General features: G+C 40.9%; 1 protein-coding gene across 9 annotated transcripts in view; it reads right to left on the bottom strand.

The window, feature by feature from the left end:
• HHLA2 (HHLA2 member of B7 family) overlaps nucleotides 1–22,271 on the bottom strand; it is a 162,744-nt gene that overhangs the window by 129,695 nt on the left and 10,778 nt on the right. The window contains exons 1-2 of one of the 9 annotated variants that reach the window (XM_073664607.1): nucleotides 2,713–3,024; nucleotides 2,250–2,436 (exon numbers count right to left, since the gene is read on the bottom strand). The exons of 3 other annotated variants lie outside the window; for them this stretch is intronic. The gene's annotated coding sequence lies outside the window, so the exon portion shown is untranslated. Of the gene's footprint in view, nucleotides 1–1,909; nucleotides 2,055–2,249; nucleotides 2,437–2,712; nucleotides 3,025–22,271 lie in introns of those variants that run through there. 5 more of the 9 variants (XM_073664596.1, XM_073664602.1, XM_073664598.1 and 2 more) reach the window with 5 other exon arrangements.

Here is a 22,271-nt window from a genome sequence, read left to right as displayed (position 1 = left end):
GCCAAATTTAAAAACCGCTGTGCTGATTTGTTGCGGCCGCCGGCCACGATCAGTCAGCGATATTGGCGCCAAATTTAAACACCGCTGTGCTGATTGGTCGTGGCCGGCGTGCGCGACCAATCAGCGATATTGGCGCCAAATTTAAACACCGCTCTGCTGATTGAGCCCGGTGTATAGCATACATATTCTAGAAAACCCGATGCGTTTGAATCGGGCCACCATCTAGTATTTCATAAACTTCCAAAATGGAACAATCCCTTTAACCGCTTCATGACATTTGCTGTGCATGTACAGCATAAGTCGGAAGCAGGTGAATGGAGAAGGCTCACGGGGTTATCTCATCCCATATACACCAGGTAATGGCTGTGTGTTACAGCCAGGACCTGCATCTAACAAATCAAGGGTGGCACGAAGCAATGCCCGTGATTGTTAACTCATCAAATGCCGTTGTCAAACACGTGACAGTGGCATTAACGCCCCGGCAGGGGGGGTGCATCATTCTATGCGTCCATTGGTGATCACAGGTTGCCGAAGGGTTGCTATGACAGCCGGGGGTCTGTTGAAGATCTCAGTGCTTGTCATTGTGGAGCTCCCTTGAAATCCAGCCTGTGGGGGGGCTTCAAAGGAGACCGTGAGTTTTACTATATGCAGCAACATTGTGGTATTGCTGTATATAGCACAAGCAATTAGACGATCGCATATTCAGGTCCCTGAAGGGGGACTAACAAGTACAAAAAAAAAATGTTTTAAAAAAAAAATATGCGAAAAAAAACCCATAAAAGTTCAAATCACCTTCCTTTTCCCCCCATTAAAAATAAAGATAATTTAAAAAAAAAAAAATACACAAAAGTGGTATTGGTATTGGTGCATTAAGAAGAGTCCAATCTATCAAAATATAAAGACAATTAACCCGATTAGTAAACATTGTAAACAGAAAAAATGAAAAAACACCAATATTAAGTTTTTTTGGCCGCTGTAACAAGGGATCAAAGTGTCATATCTATCCCAAAATTCTATCAATAAAAATGTCTCATTCCACAAAAAGTAAGCTGTCACACAGCCCAATCGACTGAAAGATGAAAACGTTACGGGTCTTAGAAAATGGGGACAAAAGAGTTTTTTTTTTTTTTTTAAAACTTCTAATTTTTTCATCATTAAAATAATAAAAAACTGGACAAGTTTGGTATCACCGTAATAAAGAGAATTATATTGCAAGGTCATTCTTACAATGCAAAGTACACCGTAAAAACAATTCCCAAAAAACAATGTCAGAATTTTGTTTTATTTCAGAATTTCTTCACACTTGGCATTGTTTCCCGATTTCTAGTATACTAGTTGATAAAATTAATGGGGTCATTCAAAATTACAAATCATCCTGCAAAACAATAAGCCCTAATATGTCTATGTGGACAAAAAAAAATAGAAAAAAAGTCTCTGGGAAGAAAGTAAAAAAAAAACACAAAAAATGCAAAAACGGAATATGGCTGCGTCGTGAATGAGTTAAACACATGCAGCCTGACCTATTGTAGACGGCATTTTTCCCTATTGTCTTGAGTTTACCATAGGAGCAGAACTGCTTCGTTGTATGAACATTATTGTAGGAAAGAGTGCATGTACTGGCATGTTTTGTATTTACTAGGAAGTTGCCTATGTGAACGTCCATTAGATCAAACAATAAACCTTTGCCTGTGTCTTCTTTACAGGCATTTACTTCTGACCGCTACAGAAAGCAACCTTGATAATCAAATTCTCTTAAAGGATTTTCCTTTAAAATGTTTCTACAAGTGATCAGCCATCAGCACACTTTGCGTAATGCTGCCTCCCTTCCCCCACAATTTCTGTCCCCTTTTGCCAACGTAAACTAAAAATAAAAAGGAGACTAAAGCTATTACATGCAACATATATTTACCTTAAAGGGGTTATCCGACACAAATATTTTTTTTTACTAGGCATTGATGCTTTTAAAATAATAAAGAGAGGGATACTAAATTTGCGGCAACCCTGCAGATCCAGCACATGCTGCTCTGGAGGTCTGCGTCAGCTCCAGTAGTGATGTCTACTCCGGTCATCAAACTGATTGTCTGCAGCAGTAAAGTGAATAGAAAAACTCATCTTTGGATGTTTGTGTAATGACGCACTCTTCTAATGAAATGACTGCTGCAGCCAATCACACACACATTGCAGGTCGTGATATAGTTGGATCCTGTCTGATGAAGGGTTTTTCACCTGAAACATTATACTGTACTTACTGCGGTGTAACAAATGGACATGAAATACTGTCAATAAATCCTATCTGAATATCTCCATGCACCTTCAGATGTGCAGATCCTTTACTCTGTCTACTATTACGCCACAGCAATCCCGTGTCTTCCAGTCAGACAGCTTCCAGAGCCATCACCAACCACCAGAGTGGTCCATGCTGGATCTGTGGGAGCCCTGGAAGGAAAAGAAGCTTTTGTTTCTTATTTTAAAATCACCAATAGCAAAATAACATTTTTTTTAGGCGTCTGACAACCCCTTTAAATGTTCCAGTCTGCACTTTCCCAGTCATCCTTTCAATGCTCCTGGTCTTCTGTAGTAACAGCAAGGACTTCTAGCATTACCTCTGTCCCCGCGCGATCAACTTTTCTGTATACCCACTATATATATTTGCTATAGGCATGTGACAACTCCTCTAAATATATTAGAACAATTTAAGAGAGAACATCTTACCTTGTGGCCACACTGAAGTATGAAGGTTTCATAACACCACAAACAGGTTTGTTCTGTCTACAAAACTGTATCTATCGCAACTAATTCCAACCTTTAAGTAAGTGGTTGAGCAAGAGTTGCTTAAAATAAAAAAGGAGAATGACCTGTCTGCTATATATGTGTGTATATATTATATATATATATATATATATATATATACGTATATATATATATATATATATATACACTGCACTGTAATCCAAAAATATGTTTATACTGTGTAATATACTGTTGTTCTTCCTAGAAGGTTTGAAGTCTGAAGGTTGAAGTCTACCATCAGCTGGTGATCACACAGTGCAAAGCTAAAATATGTTTTGTGATCTGTAACTGCACTACAGATTAACTGTTTCTAGCCTGTTCACATAACCTGATCTGCACATAATTAGCGTTTAATCTGAGGTCTAATATAATATTCTTATAGCACTATAATACCACAAAACATTTTACTCATGAGCAGTTGTTGACACCTGTGACCATAATAGATCTTTTCTCCTTTGAGAAGAAAAATCTATCAAACAGAGCAATGCCCGTCCATGTCGGATAACCTCAGAAGTTTTGCAAATTCAAGGACAGTCCCTCTCTCAGACATTCCAGGACACTGCAAGGACTTTGTTGCTTTAGGTACATGAGGTGGAAGGATCCCCACATTCTTATTTTAATAGCTTTGTTCAGTTATGTACGTTTTTTCTGCCGTGTGCCGGGTGCAGAAGGATTTTTACGAGCCTAACAGACAACAAACCGCGACATTTTAATATATCATAAAGGGAACCTGTCACCAGAATAAAAATGCTATTAACCTGCAGATAAGGGGTTAATCTGCAGGTTAACAGCATTATTAACCTGCCCAATGCCCGCACTTAGCTGAACGCTGCAGGGAGAAAATTAACTTATTTCTCCCCGGCAATGTTCTGGTTTCAGTGACGAGGGTGGCGCTGGTGCGGGATCAGTCACCGCTCTGAGTATAGATAGTGGCGGCTGTAACTGCCCCCCCCCGCCCTGACTGACAGTCGGCCCCAATGCAGAGCCAGTGTCAGTCAGGGCAGGGGGTGCGCTTACAGCCAGAGCTCAGTATACTCACAGCGGTGACAGACCCTGAGCCAGTGACGCCCCCGTGACTGAAACCGAAATGATGCAGGGGACAATAAAGTTAATTTTCTCACTGCAGCATGTGGCTAAGTGCGGACACTGGGCAGGTTAATAACGCTACTAACCTGCAGATCAACTCCATATCTGCAGGTTAATAGCGTTTTTTCTGGTGACAGGTTCCCTTTAAAGATACATTCACATTTGGTGGATACACCGCAGATGCTTAGATTAAATTTTTCCAGGCCGAAAATACGAGTGCTGGGAATGAGATTCTATCAAACCTCATCTATGTATGATGGGAAAAATTGGTACAGATGGTGGACGGTAATTGTTTTGTAGTGTTGATTTTAAATCCGGATATGTTACTCCTTTAAGACCTCATTCAGATGTCCATTTTTCACGTAAATGTTCCATCTGTGCTTTTCCTGGATAGGAATTTAAGGGGTAACGTTTCTCCTTGTGGAGGGTGACTAACCAGGCTTGGCATGTCAGAGTGATTATATGCCATTCATACTCCTATGGGAAATTAAATATGCAAATTACGTCTAGTTGACTTTTAGGATTGCTGCTTCCTATAGGTAGCACTAGAGTTCAAGTCCTCTTCCTCTCTGAAGAAGCAATTTGCATATTTAATCCCCCAGATAGAAAACGCACGTATTATAATGGAGCTGTTCACATGTCTTATTTTTTGCAGACTATGTTTTTTATCTGAGTGATTGATCAAAATTACCAATACAAGCCTATGTGTCCATGAAAAGATAGCATCCGTGTGCGGTCTGTGATTAAAATTGTAATGGGTAGCTTCGCAGCTTCATTTAGCCATATGTGAAAAATAACTGATGAAACACTGACTAGAAACAGACACTGACCAACATTTATGAGAATCTGATCTAAAAGACTGATGAATCTTGGATCGATTTTTGTGTGGGAGACAGATCACAAACGTTTGAATGAGGCCTTATTAAAGAGAGGTGAATTCAGTGGTGAAATGGCAGCAAAATAAGCATATAAGGCCTTATTCACATTTATTTTTTGGTCGCTGTATTTTTGGTCGGTAGATTCAACAGTATTTTATAAGTTAAAATCAGTAGTGGAATTTACACACAGAAAAAAAGTGTAATTAAAAGATTTACCCTGTTCTGTATTTTGGGGGTACTTCTGATCTTGATTTACAAATACTGATGAAAAAAATCTAACTTGTGAATAGGGTCTAACTTATGCGAGTTTTGAAAAGATTTAGTTACAACTATTGCACTGAATTTGTAGCAAAATATGCAGATTTTTTTTTTCAAAAAAGTATGTTCTATTTCTGACATTTTATTGGTGAATCTTTTTTCCTTTTTTAATTGTAAGTCAACATAAACATAATACACTACAAACAATAGTGGTTATTGCATTTTATTCATGCTTTTTCTCAAATGATGTATAGCTACAAGTGGTTCTCGTTTATTCCATATATAAACTGATCCTGGTTTATTTCACATTTCTGTGAAAAAAAGGCGTTTCGAACAGAATAAAGCCCCGTAGTGTCCACACTAAAAATGCAATGCAATGTCAAAAACGCGATAAAAATGCATGTAAAAAAATGCACCCAAGGACACAATGAAAAAATGCAAGTAATTTAGTTTACTTAATAGGTGAAGAAATGCAGCAGAAACTCCACAACATCAAAAACTCACCAGAACTTTATTGTGGGCATGCAGCCTTAGCATGTTGTCACAAAACGTATATTCAATGTAATCCAAAGAGATGGATTCTATTTGTGATGTGATTGCAAATTTTTCCAGACTTCTATTGTTGCATTCATTATGGAGAGAAGGTTTGGTTATTTGCTTTCCCCCAGTTGGATTTTTATGAAGAGAATCTTTCACCAGTTTTAGCTTGTTAAACTGGCCACATCATGGAATAGAGGCTGCAGAGCTGAGTAAAATGACCACTACTATTCAAAATATGCCAAAGTGTTTTTATGATGAAAAGCAACTTCTTTATAATTACCTCCCTCTGCCTTTTCTGCCTGTGAGTGGCGCTATCACTGGCCGCTCACAGGCAGCACGTGACCCCCCGCTGACGTCCCGTCTAATGAGGCATGACCCAGCGCTGGGGTCCCCACAGTGGCTGCTGGGTTGTGGGCCGGGTTACCCCCTGCGTCACACCCAGCATCCACCGCGCGCTTTTCCAATGAATGGGGAGAGGCAGAGAGTGCGGTGGATGCCGGGTGTGACGTGCTGGGTAACCCCGCCCACAACCCAGCCGCCACCGTGGAACGCGAAAAAGAGAGACCCCGGCTGCAGCCTAGACTTCTCGTGACGTCAGCGGATGTCAGAGCCGGGGGTCACGTGATGCCTGTGAGCGGCTGGCTCAGATCAGCAGTAGCAAACTGGCAATGGAGCATGTTGTTAGAATACCAGAGTGCAGAGACCAGCACAGCCCCCACAAGTGACATCTCTGTTCTCTGCACGCCAGATACTCTGACAACATGCTCTATGACCGGCTTGTTACTGCTGATCTGAGATGGCAACAGAGAGCGCGGTCATTGCGCAGATCACGCAGGGACTAACCCAAGCCCTGAAATGAGCATTACTGAGATGTCGCTTCGTTTCATGGAGGATTAGGGGCTGCAGCAGTGACTGCAGCCTCTGCTCCTTGATGACACTTCATTTGAAGTGTGCACTGGGATTCTCAAACGAGGAGTCATCAAAAAGGAAGTGGAAAAAAAATTAAAAGTAGTTAGATAGTGTAGTTAGGGAAGGATAGGGAATTTTTAATTCAAGTATATTAGAAAATAGTTTAGATTATGGAATTAAATCAATAAAGGCTTAGGTGGAAAATTACTTTGGACCAGCCCTTTAAGGCTGCCTTCAGATTGTTTTTGACATGGAAAAAGTGGAATCTGGCAAGCATTTTCCGGGAATATGAGGCACAGTATATATAGAATGAGCTCTGAGGGTTGGACCAATCGAGATGGTTTGGGGTGAGTTGGACCGCAGAATGAAGGCAAAAGGGCCAACAAGTGCTAAGCATCTCTGGGAACTCCTTCAAGATTGTTGGAAGACCATTTCCGGTGACTACCTCTTGAAGCTCATCAAGAGAATGCCAAGAGTGTGCAAAGCAGTCATCAAAGCAAAAGGTGGCTACTTTGAAGAACCTAGAATATAAGACATATTTTCAGTTGTTTCTCTGTATATAATTCCACATGTGTTAATTCATAGTTTTGATGGCTTCAGTGTGAATGTACAATTTTTAAAGTCATGAAAATACAGAAAAATCTTTAAATGAGAAGGTGTGTCCAAACGTTTGGTCTGTACTGTATATATACACATACACACATATTTGTGATAGAGTCACTGGTGAAGTATGTGAGTGGAGGTATGTTTCGCTATGGCTGCTAGCCTTAGTGAACTGAACTTACAACTATTCTCCAGCATGTTATATGTTGGGGGTTTAACTAACTATTGTGAAGGGAGTGGTGTGGTGTGAATGACATTGAGATGGGAGGGACGTCATTCACCATACCTCCCCTCAGGGTGTGACTGAAAAAGTTTAAATGATCAGTCCTATTTTTTTTCTGGGTTGGTGAGTCTGGAGAGACAAGTCTCCAGGCTGTGTAACTTCAGCTCAGAGAGGAGTTGAAGGTGCTGCAAATTGGTGCAGGGCGAATCCCCACACATATGGACTGTGTTACCATTTGTGCTTTGTTTCACCTTTATGCCAGCAAGGCTGAGTTTATTTTTGCTGAAGTCTGCAGTTTTATGCTGATGTGGCGCCCCTGTGGGTCCAGTCGCCACAGAGGTACTGCATCTCAGCCAGAGGTGTGGTACTCCACTCTTAGGTAAGGAGGGAACACTACCCGGGACCCACACACCTACATCCAACAAGATACACTTGGTCACTGCTGGAAGGGGTGGAACCAAAAGAGAGGTAACCATGTAGTGGGTGTGGGTGGAGGAAGAAGTTCAGGGGAGCACTGAAAGAACAGTATAAGAAGAAGGGGAACCTTCTAGAAGGAGTTCAGTCAGGGCTGTAAGCCCAGGAGGTAGGCCCTGCTTGTGACAGGTCCAGACAGGAGGGGGCCCAGAGTAAGGGACCCAGAAGAAGGAACAAGAGGGGGTCTCAGGGGCACAGGAGCGCGGAAGCTCTCCGAGGGACGCGAGCATCCACCCAACCGCCGTCGAGTGGAGGGACCAGGTGCAGAAGGAGACCGGTCCCAGACTAGTGGAGAACAACCAGGCTCAGCTAGCCAACCGGAGGCCACAGCATTTTCAATGTGTTGCAGCCGAAATCCACAATTACACCGCCGAAAAGGTGGCCACATAGGGTCCGGGGAACTGAGAGTAAGTCGCCCGACAAGGCCCGAGGCCAATGGCTTGGGACACTGATTGTGAGGCGCAGGGCAGGAGGATGAGAGCCAGCGCAGGGAGATGGCCAGAGAGGCACATAAGAAGGGGATCCCGACTAAGTGTACCTGAACTGCCTGGGAGTTGGCTGGATCCCTTCCTTGGAGAACACAGGACGACGTGGGCGGTTATAACCGGCTGCAGTGATAACCTGAAACTGCCTAAGAACTGTGAGTAAAGCCTGAAGACTGTACCCCACTGTGTCCTTGAATTATTGCTGCGTCATTGGCCCTGACATACACTGTCCCTGCCAACAACACATACCTCATCAAGTCCTATATACTGCCCTGGGGCTTAGCTCTGCCTGTGGAGAGCTGCACTATCTCTGCTGCGTCACCATCAGCCCCAGTGGATCTGAATAGCAGCGGTGGCCACATATAGCCGCATACCACGGGTGGCGTCATGAACATTAAACCAAAAACTTTATTCCCCAAATTGACTTTCACTGTTCTTTATTTGACCGCCCTGGGCCACGGACCGGGTCACTGCCACCGTGACTACCCCAATACAGGACCGGCCCAGCTACCGAGTACCCCACGGCCCAGGGGGCGCGTCATTTTCATAATAAACCTGCAGACTCTAAAAGTTTCTGTGTCTACTTCCGACTGCAGTTGAGTGAATCGTCTTGCCACTAATAAATATATACATATATACACAGACACACATTGAAACATGTTTATGTTTTCTTGCCAAGATGAATAGCTGAAGAAAAACGCAGCTAAGTCAGCTCACACTTTTCTAGGTTTGGCACTCAAAAGTATTGAAAGTCAGTCTATCATTACAAGAAAGTATAGAAAACCTACACCAGGTAATACTACCCTTCACAATTATAATCATCATTTATTTCACACTATTAGATTTATCCCAGCCAGGGAACTCATGAGGGCAAAACAAAATTGCAGTAAAGATATACTTTTCAAACGTGACTCTATTGTTATATGTATCCCAAGGGATTGTTACAAAGAGCATCTAACATCCTTAATAACAAAACACTGGACTCATAAATATTAAATCATTGCGAACAAAGAGGAAATGAACAATATAATCAACCCCTGTCCCCCTGCTGCTGTTTGTTAAAAAAATATATACTGTTCTTTACTCACCCTCCCCAGGTCCAGCTCTAAATCTCAACTGCTGCACCCGGTGTCTGCTATTGTCTACAGCGCCGAGGACACATTAACAGCGCTGTAGACAATAACTGACCTTAGCGGCTTTAAGAGGCTCGTGCAAGAAACTGTGAAAGAGCCGTTTGGCTCAGTTATTGGCTGCAGCGAAGGCAACGTGATGTCAGCGCTGCAGGCAATATCAGACATCGGGAACAGTAGTGACGAATCAGAACAGAACCGAAAGTAGGTAAGTAAAGGAGAGTTGTTTGTTTGTTTCATTTTATTTTAAACAAACCCCTATAATTCTACAAGACCGTCACTATTTTAATGATATTGCTAAAATAGTTACTAACTACTTCTTTTGAATGTTGACCCTATTCTCCAATCTAAACTTCAAAATATTATCAAAATAGTATGAAGAAAAGTACCCTCATTAGGTAACATGCTCTCACCTAGCAATCTCAAGAAAAATCCATGTAAAACATATTTCTCTAATTCTGAATATAAAAGATAATTTCCCTTTAAAGAAGCATGTGGGATCTTCGCCCTTAATAATTGAGTCTCTTTGCACTTGAGGCTTAAAAAGTAAATTATGCTACATAACTAATACTGCTTATCTGTGATGTTTTTTTCATTTATATTCTAGTTTATCAAATTGTTGTAATTATATACTACTACTTATGTGTCTGATGACACAGTTCGTACATGTTTTCAATTAGTGGACACTCATTTCCTTACGATACTCCCTCCCCCAGAGTATTTAAGAGCAACATTTTATTGATTATGTATGCCACGAATAAGAACATTATCATATTTGTTTTAATTATAACCTGATGAACGGTTTCGTCAATTCAAGTCAGTAGCTGAGCCACTTATTTCTCTTTAAAGGAGTTGTCCACTACTAGGACAACCCCTTCTCATTCCCCATGATTGCCCATGTTAAAATAAAAACATTTATACTCACCTCCAGTGCCGACGTCGTTCCAGTGGTGTCGGCACTTGTGTTCCCGGGGCTCACGTGAGGTTGTCACGTCACCTCACCTCAGCCCTGTGTTCCAATCAGCGCCGGCATCACTGTTCCAGTCCTCTGACTAATAATTAATAAACAGGAGGTGAGGTCTGTAGCTGGTCGCCCACTACATCTTGATTACTTATACAACCAAAGGTGGCCGAATTGATGCCGGCGCTGACTGGGTGCAGGGCTCAGGTGACGTAACAACCTCACGAGAGCCCCGGGAGAGCGAGTGCTGACACCACTGGAACGGCGTCGGCATGGGAGCGGTTTATTGGTATTTTTAATTTTAACAGGGGCAAACATGGGGAATTAGAAGGCGTTTTCCTAGTAGTGGACAATCCCTTTAATAACCCAAATAATTGTAAGCACCAGTACAATACAGTGAACTCCTTGTTTATGGTAATCAGAGAATGGTGTAATTATTTTTTTTTTCTGCTTAACACCTTGGTATCCGAGCTAGGTTTAAGTCTTTATGTCAGACCATTTTTTTTACTTTTCTATTGTCGCATTTGAGAAGCCACAACTTTTTTTTTGGGCGACAGTCATATGAGGGCTTGTTTTTTTCACAATAAGTTATATTTCTCAGTGATATCAATTGGGATTCATAGTACTTATTAACAAACTTTTATTAACTCTTTATTGGAAGGCATATAAGCAAAACAATTGGCACTTATTTAGTTTTTAAATTTTAAACTATCTGTAATATTCTGTGTTACCAATCACATTTGATTATAGGCCATAGAATCATACACACATGATGTGATCTACTGACACATGATGTGATCTACTGACACATGATGTGATCTACTGACACATCTCTTAGGGTGGATTTTCCTATTAAACAGGACTTCTGTTATGCACAATTTTTGTAATTAGTCACCTAATGTTCATCTAGTATTACCATAATTAGTTGTCCCGTATTGCCTTATTTAGTTGCCTATTTGTCCTCTCTGTATACTTATAATCTATTTGCTTATTTGGAGAATATAAGTAGAATACCCACACTGTCCTCCTTGCAGGAAGAGATGCTACTTTTGCTCCAGTTTCTCATGTGGTTTTGTGCAGATGCATGGCAGTGGCAGATATAGACAGAAGAAGGCCCCTGTGCAAGAACAGTATATGGGCACTTTACCTCCAAAGCAGGTGTAATTGTGCAGAATTATGAGCTTTTGGACGGCAGAGGTGGGCCCCCTTGCCTCTTGGGCCTCAGTTTGCACCAATGATATGTCTGCCCTTGGATGCACCATGGGATACAGAGATAAAATGCAGGGTGAAATCTGGGAATAAGATGGAGTCTGAAGAGAAGCAAAGAGGATGCTGAATTGCACGGAAGTAGTACGTACACGATATATAAAAGAGTGTGAAAGCAATGAGGTGGGGGTGCTGGGCTGGAAATTCTTTTTCCCTTGCCTGCCTTTTTAATTTACTTTGTAATATAAAGTATCTAAAAATTCCATCAATAAACCTTTTGTTGGAATATGTTTAATGCAACAACTCCATTCCTGTGTATGTAAATGTTCTATTGCTAGGTTTGTGTATTGTCTATAAAGTTAAAAAAAAAAACTCACAGAGGCTCACACACAGAAAAGACCATGTGACTGTGTTCAGTTTCCTGTGTCTGTGCATGAGAGAAGCAGCTGCTGATGCAGCACAGAGACACTTAAGATATGTATATTCCTGATTCCACAAAGCCGATCATATCTGCACCTGTTTATAGCTAATTAAAGCTTTGTTCTGTTGTCAACACGCTTTGAGAGTATCCTGAATGATCCGCTGCCAACTCCTTTATATTTTGGCAGATGAGTGGGTATCTCATGATTAGCAGCCCTGCCTAGCAGCCATTCTCACTTCCTTCAACATTTCCTTGAGACATTAAAGGGATAGGTGTAATAATAATAATATTAGCAAATCCCTCCAATTAGAAATGTAGTATAGTATTTTTTATTCGCTGTCGCTTACCTCATGTGCAGGCATTGCAGGACCTTTGGTATTCACGGTTACGACCACTAGCAGCTAGCTGTCTCTATATCAGTGGTTGTAACCATGGATACCTAAGGTCCTGCAATGCCTGCACATGAGGAAAGAGACATAGTGAATCAAAAATACTACACTACATTTCTAATTGGAGGGATTTGCTAATATTATTATTATTACATCTACTACATATTGGGATAGGATCTTGGAGATGGGAATACCCCTTTAAGGCCATGTTCACACGTTCAGTATTTGGTGAGTTTTTTACCTCAGTATTTGTAATCCAAAACCAAAAGTTGCTAAAAAATACAGAAGTGGTGACATGTTTCTATTATACTTTTCCTCTGATTGTTCCACTCCTGGTTTTTGCTTACAAATACTGAGGTAAAAAACTCACCAAATAGTCAACGTGTGCACGTGGCCTCACTTTCCTGTCTGTACTGTTGTGAGGGCACTAGAGAAGAAGCTGGACAGTACAAGTGCTTCTTCAGTAGTGTCTGCTTTCCAAACCACACCACTTTGAAAAAAATAGACAAACAGCAGGGAGAGGGAAGGTCAGCTCACCGGTGGAGTGGAGACAGGACACAGCTGGTTATCCGCACGGAAAGCCGGGACCAGGCGTGGAATCCAAAGGCGGAATACAGATGTAAATCCAGCGGATGTCTTGAGGTTAAAAGTTCATTTTATTAAAGTAAAAATAAAAAAACATGTCGGCAGTACAGACCAGTAGTAGTTCAATCCTATGCGTTTCGACCTATTAGGTCTTACTCATGGTTACCTATTTAAAATTGAACTTTTAACCTCAAGACATCCGCTGGATTTACATTTGTATTCCTACTTTGAAAGAAATAGGTTACAAGTCATATATTGTTAGAATGGTTACTAATTTGAGATCCCTAATGTGCTGGTTCTGAACATGCAGACATATACTACATTATGATTTAGTGACTGCTTATACAGCAATTACCAAATATACTTACATGATCAAAATGATTTACCTTATAACTGGGGAGGACTTAGTGACACACACTGTCAGTAGAACTGCTGCTTTGTCCATGCAATTCATCCATGTTGAGCAGTAGAGAGATGTCAGGTGCTTGTCTATTTGCTAGGGGAGTAGGAGGTCATGTGAGTGGCACTATTGTGGTGGTTGGTGAGTGCCGGGACCCTTACTTATTCATGTAGGCGGGGTCTCTGATGACAGCACCACCAGCATTGTGCTAAAAGTTGTTCTGTAGCGGCACTAGCTTCAGGAGATTTATCAAGCAGAAAAATTCTAGTGTAATTTGCTTAAAAAAAAATGTCTTTCATGACATGAATATTTATTATGTGTTTTAGACACTTTCTACACCTTGTCTGATAAGGGGCATGTCTTTATGTAGAGGGGTTTGGCATAACGTGCAACACCACACCCAAAATTGTGAGGCAAATTTATGGCTCAAAGTTAGTCACCTAATAAATGGTGTAAACTTAGCGTTTGGTGTGATGGGCTCCTGGAGACCAATCTTAAGGCCATGGCCCTACTATCAGTGTTTGGTCAGTATTTGGTCAGTATTTTTTCTAAGGAGTGGGAGCCAAAACCAGGAGTGGGTGATAAATGCAGAATTGGTGACTTGTTTCTATTATACCTTTTCTCTGATTGTTCCTCACCTGGTTTTGGCTCCCACTCCTGAAAAATACTGACCGAATACTGACTAATTACTGATAGTGGGACTGTGGCCTTAAGGTAATTATGTGCAATACTAATTAAGTGCTTATTTATTGCTCAGTAATATACATGTGTATGCAAATTTGTTATTATAATTTAAACCCTTTTCTGGTTATAATTGTGTTATACTGAAGTAATAGTGCTAGATTTCACATTACGTAACTCATATTAGGATATTGACTCTGCTATGTACTCATTGGTAATTTTGGCTATATACTTTGGTCTACATGCATTTTGTCTGTATACATACAGTATATGAGTTTCCCTATGTGTGCTAATTAATGCATACAGGTTTTTTGATTGAGCTTTCTTTATTATGAACAAATAGTTTTACTATTATCTGTATAATAATATCCAGGTATTTGCCTCTTCTGTGGTTTCTCACTTTTTATATGTATCTATTGTTGGGTTTTTATATTTTGTCTGTACGATAAAACTATTATTTTTAAATGTGGCCCTTGTTTAAAGCCTTCCCTCTTTTTTTTGGTGTATATTCACACTATACATGCAAACATATTACACTTCACATGACACAATATATAGAAAGATGCAGGACTTAATACACACTACACAATGATTGGTGTCTTTAGGGGAAGGCACACAACAGTCCAGTCCACCACCCTTACACCTATGTCACTCCAGCTCTATTCCCAGCCCAGTTCTGCCTCCTTCTGCTTGACTGACACACTCTATGGTGTGTGGCTTCAGGCAAAGAAGCCATCAGTCAAGCAGGAGGAGAGGGCACTGGGCGGGGAATAGAGCTGGAGTGACAGAGATTTCAAATCTACCATAGTCCTTCAGCCTCATTTGCACATCAACTCAAACTCTGATTTCTCATTAATGTAGGAACGGACTGGTCTTATAAAAGTATTGTTGAAGTGGTCTTTGAAAGAACTGATACACGCATAAAAATATCTTACTTGTGAAATCCTGAAGATAGATTCTCTTTCAAATTAATATGCAAATTTCCTCTTCAGAGAAAAAGAGGACTTGAACTCTATAGCGCCACCTACTTTCAAATTAAAAAATTATTAAAGGGTTAGTACCAAGTTTATAAGTTATCCTTTATCCATAGAGGAGATCAACTGTTGGGACTCACTCTGATCCTAAGAACAAAAGGTCAAGTATGTGAAATGTAGTCACAATTTTTAGCAGTAATGTGAATTGAGTAATATTTATGTTCTGCAGTGATGACAGAGAAATCCCAAATTAAATCCTTGTATCTAAAGATCCCCATGAACCAACAATGAAATGTGGAGTTTGTAAATAATAATGAATATTGGTCACAGTCACTCCAATCAAAACTATCAATTGTCATGCCATCTACATAAATATAAATTGCCCATGTTGAGATCTATCTTGCATTTCACCCTGAAAATAAAACACACTTTTTCTTGTAACACCATATATTTTCTCAGCACTGTATTTTTAGATTTTTGCATGTGTTTTTCACTCAAAAACTGCAATAAATCCACCACTTGTGAATGCAGTGTTACACAAATCAAGAAGCACCTATGACATATAATATATGAGTATGTGACATTTCTTTCCTCCTCTATTGCTACATCAAAAGTTATCAAAATGTTATCTGAGTGACAGCGTGGCAAATCAGGGATTTCGTGGGCGGAGCCGATTTTTTGGCGCAAACAAGCCGGAACCCCGAACACGAACCTGAATTTGAAATGCGAACAAATTCGCTCAACACTATTCATTAAGGGAACATGTCAGGACGATTTTACTTAAACTATTGGAATGGCTGTATATTTCCAAGTAGAACAATAACAATGATAACTGTTTTGTAGTAATACAATGTGCCAGTGCTGAGAAATCACATTAGCCTAAACTGTTAGGCCACACGTCAGGGCTCAGAAGGAAGGAGTGCTGTTTCAGATTTTGATAGAATAGTTTACGGCCAACATCTGTGGAGCACCAAAGGTGCCAGAACAGCAGAAAACCCCCAAAAGTGACCCCATTACAGTAATTACACCTCTCTGTAGAACAAATCTACAACTGCAGTGACTATTATGTAACATCCACGTCAGGCTTTTTTTCTGGAGAATTGCAAATCTCCCAGTTCAGTGCCCATACATTGTGCCCCCATACAGTGTAGAGCCTCAAAACAGTGTAGTGCCCCCATACATTGAACCCACCTTGTGCTTCTGTGAATACGCACCCATGAATTAATTGCTTTCTCCCCACTACAATAACGTCAAACATGTGGCTGCTTACTGCGATTTACAGACAGTGGGGCTTAAAAGGAGGGGGGCATTTGGATTTGGGAGCGCAGAATTCTCTAGATTTTATTTGAGGGGGTGAGAGCCATGTTGCTTTTCAGCGTTTGTTCTACCAGTAACGTGGGAACCCCCTATAGTTCCAGTGACAGATGACGGACCCGGTAGAGGCTTGTTTTGTGTGGGATAAATTGGGGTTTTTATTTGTAACATTTTAGGGCACATAATATTTTTCGATTGCTTCCAGAATAAGACTAGATCGCCTTCTTGTGTTCTACGCTGAGCATTTACCTCGCGGTTTCCGTGTAAATTCCACAAAAATGCGATTCAGAAGAAACCACCCAAAATAATGAGGCCAATGGAGACACTTTGGAGTCTGTTTGGCGTCTGCTCCAGTGGTATCCATCTTTTCAGGCATGCACAGGTTGCCCACACTTGTGCGCTAAAAAGATGTCTAAAATGATGGGACGCCGCCGTAAACACAGACCAGTCCAATGTGACTCCATCTGCCTCATACGTGAGTGGTACTATCGGTGGTTTTGTCTGAATCGCGGTTTTGGGAAATTTACATGGAAGCCCCAACGTAAGCGCACAGCGGAGAACGCAGGATAAATGTGAGCAGAGTCTTGTTCGGATTTTTCAGAGATAGAATGAACAAATAGACAGCAGTACAAGAATAGTTCTTATTTTTATTTTTGTGCAGTTTTCCATGTGGTATAAGTGATAAGGCGGCTTTACTCTTCAGGTCAGTGAGATTACAGTGATACCAGATTTATATATTTTTTTTAGGTTTTGCTGCTGTCGCACAGTAAAAAATTATATTTAAAAAAAAATATATATATATTTTTTTTCATTGCCCTATTCTGAGAGCTATAACTTTTTTATTTTTAGCAAACAGAGCTGTATGAGGGCTTATTTTTTGCGAGAAGAGTTGCAGATTTTTTTGGTACCATTTTGGGGCACATAATATTTTTTGATCGCTTTTTATTCAGATTTTTTCAGACACAGAATGAACAAAAACCAGCAATACAATTATTGTTTTTATTTTTTATGCCGTGCACTGTGCGGTAAAAGCGATAAGACCGATTTGTTGTCGGGTTGGTACGATTACAGGGATGCCAGATTTATATTTTTCTTTTATTCTTTGCCTTTTTTTATAGAACAATATTTTACAAAAATGAATTTGTTTTTGCATCGTCATATTCTGAGAGCTGGAACTTTTTTATTTATTTGCCGAATGAGCCATATTAGGGTTTTGGTTTTTTTTGCGGGATTGTTTCGCGTTTTCATTTTTACAATTTTTTTTTTTTTTTACATATGACTTTTTGATTATTTTAATCACTTTTTTGTGAGTATGATGAAAAAGTAATATTTTTGCTGTGTTTTTTATTATTTTTTTTACGGTGTCTGCCATATGGAATAAATAACGTGCAAGTTTTATACAGCGGGTTGTTCTGAATGCGGCAATACCAATTATGTGCACTTTTTTTTTATCACGTTTTGAGTGGTGAAACGGCTTTTTGTGATTTGTGTGCACTTTTTTTTTTTACTTTTTTTCATATTTTATTCCACTTTTTTTTACTTTTACACTTAGTCCCACTGTAGGACATGTATAATTTTTATTTTGATTGCTGATCTCATACACTGCAGTACTTGTGTACTGCAGTGCATGAGAGCAGTCAGTGAATCACTGACTGAGCCTGTGAGACTCAGCTTATTGCTGGATCTCACAGGCCACCGTATCCTGAGGTCATCACCTGACCTCAGGGCACCATGGTGACTATCGGGACCCGCGATTCTCATCGCGGGGGTCCGATGGTTATTAAGGGGGTCTTGTGGCCCCTCTTGTAACAACTTAAATACCTCTGTTGCGATTGACGGTGGTATTTAAGGGGTTAATCGGTCCCAATCGTTCGCAAATCCGGTCGGGGCCGATACTGCATAGTGTCAGCTGTCACATAGAGCTGACACCTGAGGGAATTGCCTCCGTCAGGAGGCGCTATTCCCGATTGCCGTTTTAAAATGCCAATGAGGGAATAAGGCCTCTTAACAACCACCATATCGGCTGTCATTAAGGGGTTAAATAACACATACAAAACAAAAAGGAGACAAAAACGCATGTAAAAAAACGCAAGTAATCTAATAGGTGCTGAAATACTACAGGAAATCTGCTACATCAAAACCTCACCAAATACTCATTGTGGGAGTTTTTGACAGGGATTTGGAAATAAATTCTGCTTCTAAATCAACATGAAAAATCACATCAAATACTCTTTGAATAAGTTGCTGACTGATTTGAATGGGGAAAGCTAATTTAGTGCACATGGTGATGTTTTTTTCATGTTACTTTGAACATTTCCCAATAAAACTAATAGGAATCTTATTCATAGAGTATTTCAAGCATTTTTTTATGTGGATTTGCAGTAAAATCCTAAAAACTGTGTGAATAGGCCCTAAAGAGGAAGAGGTCATGCATGTACATGACTCTCTACAATAAATCATGGGCTTTGTGTTTACTGACTAATAATACAGAACTACCATAGACTACAGTGGAGCGAGCCACAGATACGAAAGGCCACCTGTCTAATTCACATTCTCCTTTCTGGAGCCAAACGGGTTAAGAGACCCCATTCTCCAGCATGAGGCATCCAGAGATGTCTGCACAGTGCCCCATTAGTATTTGCCAGTCCCTACTCCTCAGCTGCCAGCCACTACTCTTCTGTGTGTTCCTGCCCTCATATAGTTGACCTGTCAGTCAAGCATTTTTCTGTCCATATGGTTGGAAGCCGCACAGAATATCATTGCGGGCCACATACGACCCCTGGGTCACAGGCTGTGCACCTCTGTTCGAGGACATAAACTCAGCCATACCACTAGTTTCAGTAATAAAAAAGGTCCAAACAGATTCCCTATAAGTACAGTAAATTCTCTACATTTTTTAACAAACTCAACACATTACCTTTGGTATGCTATCCCATTTTAATATCCTTTTTAACTACTAGTTTAGAGTTCTACGGTAGCTTTTGATTAATGGGACCAAGACATTTCAGTTTCTTTGTTCCATAATTGGCTGAAAACACATGTACAGTGGGTGTACCACACAGATAGGTATAATGCGCCCACACGTTTTTTATACTCACATAGGCAGGAACTAATCAGGGTGCATAACAATGTAAAAGTCTCAGCTAGGTTTCTATAATTCCTGACTTGAGCTTGGCTGACCTCACCTGGGGTGTGTACTTGCTTTCCTCAGCTTGGTGCTAAGCACCTGCTGATGATTCCCTAGTGACCTGAAGACTAGAGATGAGCGGTGTTCGAATCAAACTGTTCGCCAATCTCAAATTCGAGCTGTTTTGGGCGGTGTTCGAGCCGTTCGGCGAACACGAACGATTTGAAAAAAATTCGGCTGTTCGATAACTGTTCGTGCACCAAAATCATAACTGGATTTTTTCACAGTAATGCTGATAATCAATGTTAATACACAGTTTGAGTGTACAGCGGGGCAGGGGATGGATCTCTGCATAAATAATGAAGATCTCCATTTTTTTTCTCTTTCCCGCATTTACAGTGGGGAGGTGCAATCTGTCAGCCTATCAGCAGCGCACACACGGAGCGAAGTGCTTTTTTTCACACAAGCAAGGGCATGTGTCATTGGCTGTGTATGTCACATGTCTTTGCCCTATAAGACCCAGCCATTTTCCCCGTCGCCACCATTTTCTCACTGCTGCAGCTGCGTGTTAGACGGCACCGCTGTTGCTGTGTGCGCTATACTTTGTTAATTTCTAGCCAATTTTCGCACAAATCTACAGATAGCTTAGGAGTAGGGAATAGTTGTGATTGCAGTCCTTTTAAGGACTAGGTTATATCATTTCCTACGACTTTTATCAGGCAGGTCTGTGCTCTTAAATAGATAGGTTGGAAGTAAAGACGAATTGTAATTGCAGTCCTTTTCAGGGGTAGGTTACATCAGTTCCTATCATTTTTATCAGGCAGGTCTGTGCTCTTAAATAGATAGGTTGGGAGTAAAGACTAATTGTAATTGCAGTCCTTTTGAGGGCTAGGTAACATCAGTTCCTATCACTTTTTGCCAGCCAGGTCTGTGCCAGTGCTGTGCAAGTTTTTTTCACAGCATTTGGCTAAATCTAGCAAAGCAAATCCTTTTTGGCCTCTTGCAGTGTGTGTTAGTCAGTGGAGTAGCCTATCTGTGTTGCAACCTACACCACCTGTGTATAGAATACCAATTTTTTTACTGCACCTAGTGAAGTAAAACCTTTTTTGCATAGCATCGTTCTATTAGTCCATCTATACTAACCTCCACCAGGTTGCAAATTCAATATAATTTTTATCTGCATCTAGCTCTGAAAAAATATTTCGGCTTCTAGCAGTGTGTGGGACTGGTTCTATTAGTCCATCTATACTAACCTCCACCAGGTTGCAAATTCAATATAAGATTTTTCTGCATCTAGCGCTAAAATTTTTTTTCGGCTTGTAGCAGTGTGTGGGACTTGTTCTATTAGTCCATCTATACTAACTTCCACCAGGTTGCAAAATCAATATAATTTTTATCTGCATCTAGCTCTGAAAAAATATTTCGGCTTGTAGCAGTGTGTGGGACTTGTTCTATTAGTCCATCTATACTAACCTCCACCTTGTTGCAAATTCAATATAATTTTTTTCTGCATCTAGCTCTGAAAAAATATTTTGGCTTGTAGCAGTGTGTGGGACTTGTTCTATTAGTCCATCTATACTAACCTCCACCAGGTTGCAAATTCAATATAATTTTTTTCTGCATCTAGCTCTGAAAAAATATTTTGGCTTGTAGCAGTGTGTGGGACTTGTTCTATTAGTCCATCTATACTAACCTCCACCAGGTTGCAAATTCAATATAATTTTTTCTGCATCTAGCTCTGAAAAAATATTTCAGCTTGTAGCAGTGTGTGGGACTTGTTCTATTAGTCCATCTATACTAACCTCCACCAGGTTGCAAATTCAAAATAATTTTTATCTGCATCTAACCCAGCCAATACTTTTGGGCTAATACCACAGTTTGGCCACTCAGCTCTGCTCGGTTCCCATCCATTGTTTTTTGTGCAAACAACTCCAGAGTTGTGAATTAGTTAACCACCAAAATGAGTGGAAAAAGGCCTGCTGCTGGTGGAAAGGGGAATAGGCGTGTTGGGAAGGGAAAAAAAGGTTGTGTCCGTGGGGTAGGTGTTAAAGCAACAGTAACATCTGCAGAAGAAAGACCATCTTCCAGCCAAACTAAGATGTCTACTTCTTTTAGCGGACAATGTGATAAGATCCCTTTCTTACGGCCACGCCAATCGCTACAAATTCCAGGTGAGGCACAAAAACAGCAGGTGCTTCAATGGATATCAAGTGCTCCTTTAAGTGGGCTTTCCTCCACCTCAACTTCAACATCACAAATACTCCAGTCCTCAGAGGTGTCACCCCAATCGCACTTGCTTCCTCACAGCTCCCAAGTCTCCAGCTGCCCGTCTGAGTATGGGGTAGAACAGATGGTTGAGTCTGAAGAGCTGTTTACTCATACTATAGCCTGGGAATCAGAGGTCGGCCCCAGAGCTTCTGTGAATCCAGACGAGGAAATGATCTGCACTGATGCCCAGAATCTTTATGAGTCGGATCCAGGACCAGACGCAGAAGGTTCTGACCATAATGTCCACCCAAGTTCCCAAACTGTAACTCCTGTTGGTGGAGACAATGAGGAAGACGATGATGAGACTCAAATACCTGATTGGAGCGACAACTTTAGTTTTTTGTCAGGGCAGGAAGAGGTTGGCTCTGAGGACGACGGGTGTGATAACACACAGGGTGATGATGACGAGGTTGGAGATCCCACTTACTGTCAACCCACAGTCAGCCAGTCGATGAGGTCAGCAGAGGAGGTGGAGGAGGATGCTAGTGACGACGAGGTCAGGTTGCGCCTTCCTGGACAGAGACGTAGTACTGGAAGCACGTCAACAACTGCATCCTCAAGCAAAACTC

The sequence above is a fragment of the Phyllobates terribilis genome, unplaced genomic scaffold (genome assembly GCF_046119375.1).
Source record: "Phyllobates terribilis strain yellow unplaced genomic scaffold, ASM4611937v1 Scaffold_2__4_contigs__length_985480577, whole genome shotgun sequence".
NCBI classification, from domain to species: Eukaryota; Metazoa; Chordata; class Amphibia; order Anura; family Dendrobatidae; genus Phyllobates; species Phyllobates terribilis.
Note: the sequence above shows the minus strand (reverse complement) of the source record. Positions and strands in the feature narration are given on the sequence as shown.